The sequence below is a fragment of the Fukomys damarensis genome, unplaced genomic scaffold, assembly GCF_012274545.1.
Source record: "Fukomys damarensis isolate Sample0158 unplaced genomic scaffold, DMR_v1.0_HiC HiC_scaffold_29, whole genome shotgun sequence".
NCBI classification, from domain to species: Eukaryota; Metazoa; Chordata; class Mammalia; order Rodentia; family Bathyergidae; genus Fukomys; species Fukomys damarensis.
In genome coordinates this window covers 639,980-644,306 of record NW_022900941.1, presented here as the reverse complement: position 1 = coordinate 644,306, position 4,327 = coordinate 639,980, and positions in this window count along the sequence as shown.

The following is a 4,327-nucleotide window of genomic DNA, read 5'->3' as shown; positions in this document are numbered from 1 at the left end:
ATCTGTATGTCAAATTCTTCCAAGAGGTAATGATTTTTAAAATTTTCAAATATTTATCATATTTTCTATCATACCACATATATCTTGAAGAATAGTTTTCAGAGACACATCTGTGACTGTAAAACATTCAAATACCTGTGCCATTCAGCTAACCTGCCCATGTGAGCCAAAAATATATAGGCTGTGAAATTTAGACTCCCATGGTCTGTCACCCAGGAAATGTCTTTAATTTCAGGTTTAGTATCACAAAGAATAGCAGTGTGTTTTTAGGATTTAGCATCAATTTAGGGCAGAGTTATAAATATGTTTTTAGAAATAGTGACAAGTCATTCTTGAAAATAGATGATTTAGTCAGTGCAGAAAAGTCACTTTAATGGAATTTAACTCGAGTCTCCAAAATGGATGAATCCACATGGTTCCATTTCTTTAAACCATTCCTTTATCTGGCTCCCTACAAGGAGCTAATTTAATTTGAAAAGATTTGAAATATTGACTCCAGTATGTGCTCCCAAGGACATCCAAGCAGAATGTTATACTCAGAAGAAAACTTATCTTTCTATCTATAGACAATGAGAAGTACAAAGTCTTCTTTACGAAGTTCTCCCAAACCAGGACAGTGTCCAAAAATCTGATTTTCATCAAAACATCCTAGGTCAAGATCTAGTTGTACTGTGAAATAAAAATCCCCAGAATGGAACTTCACTAGTGTTTTGGCTTAGGTCTAGATGTCCACCCACACCTCTTGCTTTTCCAGGTGTAGTTAAATCTAGAATGTGTGGTTAACTCAGCAGGGCTAGACCTCAGGGCACTGGGATTAAGGGCATGAGTGTTATCCTCCCTACCTAGTCTGAATCAGATAAAGGGGGCAGAAAGACCCTGTTAAGTTCCCCTTGTTGCTTATGCCGCCATGTGGGCACCATGAACTGTTTCTTCTCTATGGCACCTCTCTGCCATGCAGTCCTTTGCTGTTTCCACAACCATGAACTGTGGCTCCTCTACCACACTACCTTGGGGCCAGCCAATTATGTACTGAAACCTCCGTGGACTGTGAGCCAAATAAACTTTTTTCCCTTCAACTTGGGATATTGGGTATTTTGCCTCAGCAACGAGAGAAGCGTAACCAACATAACCAGTGTCCTTCAGCTCAGTCTGTGCCCCTCTGTGGGAGCAGGACAGAGCAACTACAAGGTCTCCAAGAGGATAGCACTCACCACAGGGGAGAAAACCCCATTTCACATGAATCAGGAATGGGAATCCTGCCTGAGAAAGGCAACTGCTGTGATTCAGCAGGTAGAAGAAAGATAGATGTTCTATCTAGATGGGAACAGCAACAGAGGAAACCCCAGCACATGGTAGTCACAAGGCCCTGCCCTTGTGAAAACAAAGGAGACCTCTCCAGACCCAAGACAAAGCTGTGGTGGGTGTGGGGAAGTTTTCAGCAAACCCTTCCCTTCACCTGAGAACCCAGTGAGAGACACATTTCCTGGCAGCCTTTGTAGTTCTGTGCTGGGAGCCCACCCACGCTCCAGCTGAGGAATGTGGTGAAAAGGCTGTGGCTCTGCAGCCTCACAGGGGCCCCACCTTTTCCCTCTCTTCTTGCTCCCTGTCTGCAGCCCAGCATCAATGCCCGGGCCATGCAGAAACTGATACCGAGGAATGGCAGGGACGCCATCAGTCAGATCTGTGCACACCCGCACAGAGCACCTTCCCATGGCACTCACATGGGCTGCGCATCCTGCAAGGGACGAGTGACACACGAAGGCATTAAGCCATGCCACCAAGAAGCTGGGGTTTGCCTGTGATCTCAGCTTTGTCTGAACTGGAGAAACTGAGTGAGAGTGGGTGGCATGGACCTGGGGAAGTGGGGTGCATTTGTGCTCAGCCTGCCTGGAGCATCCATGGCAACACCCAGGCAGCCAACCTGCATCTCTTCCCTCGGTGGTACAGCAGCCGCCCTACTGGGGGAAAGAACTCTGCCCCCATAGTGCAATCAAGGAAATCATGGTCCAGGGAAGGTAAGCAATTTGCTTCAGATCTGACAGCAGGTGAGTGTCACAGGTAAGGTCTGAACTATAGCCATGCAGCTCCGAAGCTGGGCTCTTCCACAAAGACACAGCATGGGCTTCTCACTGAGCAGCTGTGTCACGCCTTTCCTCACACTTCAACCCAAAACCACTCCTGTGGCAGACACAAAACAGTGACCCCAGCAGGTTGGGGCACTCATGCCCAGTCCCTCCTATTCTGAGCCGGGGCGCCTTCCCCAGGTTGGCACAATCTCCCCATGCCAGGCAGCAGCTGCAGTGCAATCGCTGAGCCCACTGCGTGGTGTGTCTGCACCACGTCCAGTCAGACCCGGCAGCAGCCTCTCCTCGTCTGCATCTCCTCCTCATTGTGGATGTCACATGCCTGCTGTGTGCCGTGGGAGTCCTGGGGCCTCTGCACTCCTGCAGGGGTGGCGCACCCTGCTCCAGCTCCTTGGGCCTGGGGCATTTGTTCTGCCTCAGCCCTGAGCTTCCAGCCTCCTCCTGCCTTGCTGGTTGTCCTTCCTGTCTCACCTCTCCCTACACCCTGAAGGAAACTCCTTGCCTTGGAAACTTCATCTCCTAGTTTGCTTCTGGGGTATAAACTCAGGCCTGCCACTGAGGAGGCTACTCCTGGGCCTGCTTGAGACCCACACTTGCTTTACCTTAGCTCACTGAGATGCTGTTTCTGTTCCAACTGCTCAGAACTGTTCAGCTTGGTTCAATTTCTGTGCCCCTGCTGGGGCCAGTCCTGGCAACACAGAAGTGGCTCTGATGGGCTGTCAACACCCCATCATTATCTATAGTCACCTGCTGTGCGGTAACACACCAGAGCTGCTTGCTCCTGTCAAACGACAGCTCAGGGAATGGTTAATCAACCTTCCCATCCGGCTACGCGAGCTTTCCCCTGGGTGAGTGAGACATCTGACCCTGACCCGCCTGCTCTCTGAGCACTGGCTGTGATCATGTTAATGCCGATCAGAACGCAGCTCGCAGCTCGCAGATGTCCTTCCTCAGCCTCCAGCCCCACACTGGGCCTAATAAGGAGCAAGGAAAGATAGACCCTAGCCCTGAGGGTATCAAGAATGAACAGAAAAAGCACAGAGTACACTCGCAGAGACCTCAGGCGAGTGGGCCTCACTCCTCATGCTCTTCTCCATTCCTGCCCATCTCCTGCTAGGACGATGGCACGGACTCCGTGCAAACACCCCCAGCCCCCAGACGGGCTGCCAGGATTGCGGCTTGCTGCAGGCAACAGAAAGCCCAATTCACGGCAGCCTGAACATCGGAGGGCAGTTATCTCATATGCAGTAGACCCCAAGGGAGGCAGCCCTGGGCAGGCGCATGCCCAGCATGTTGTTGTCTGGCCGCAGATGGCTGATTCTCTGGCCTGTTTACTCCATGCCAGAAGAAAGCAGGAAAAGAGCATCCCTAGGTATGGGAGCAAAAGCCTTGTCAGAAACATCAGGCTGCACCTCAGCGCCCTGACTACTCTGCGTGGCAACATGCACCAGAGATGGGAACTGAGAGGTTTTCACCTGGGCACACGGAAAGCCCCAGAACCAGGGAGAAAGGAGTCGGATGAGACAGACAAGTGGCCAAGGGAGGAGTGTAACATCTTTACTATTATCTCAAGTGGAACTGGAAAAGTGTTGGAGCCCAACCCAAACACCCAAATGGGCAATGCAGACGCAGAGGGAAAATGAGCAAGTGGAGGAGTCTCATTTTATCTTTCCATGTAGGTCTCGTACAACAAATAATTAAGCCATAATCACTTATTAACACTTTCTGGAATCAAATTTAGATCATCAGCAGAAAAAACAAATCCCCAAATCAAGAGGTCTAACTGAAAAGAATGATATGAAGACTGTCTCATTTATATTCCTCAAGTTCGTCCTTCAATTGTAAATGATTCTCCTCAGTCTTCAAAAGCAGCTTTCTCTTTGGAGAAACAACTCCAGCAAATGGAGGATTTTTCTATTGGAAAAGTGCCTCCGCCCAGAAGTACTAATGCCCAGCTTTCATCCTTCCCCACAGGGAGAGACATTTACCTGGTCTTGTGGCCCTTATTGTACAAATGAGAAAACATGGCCCCTCATCCCTCCTTGAGGTGTATGTACAGCCCAAAAGGACATGAACCTCTCTGTGTCACATAGCCATGGCCTTCCCTCACAAAACAGGTGGGAGGGCCAGGGCTTTAGCTCAGTGGTTCCGCCATCTGCCTCCCAAGCACAAGGTCCTGAGTTCGATCCCCGGTACCAAAAAAAAAAAAAAAAAAAAAAAAAAAAAAAAAAAAAAAACCGGAA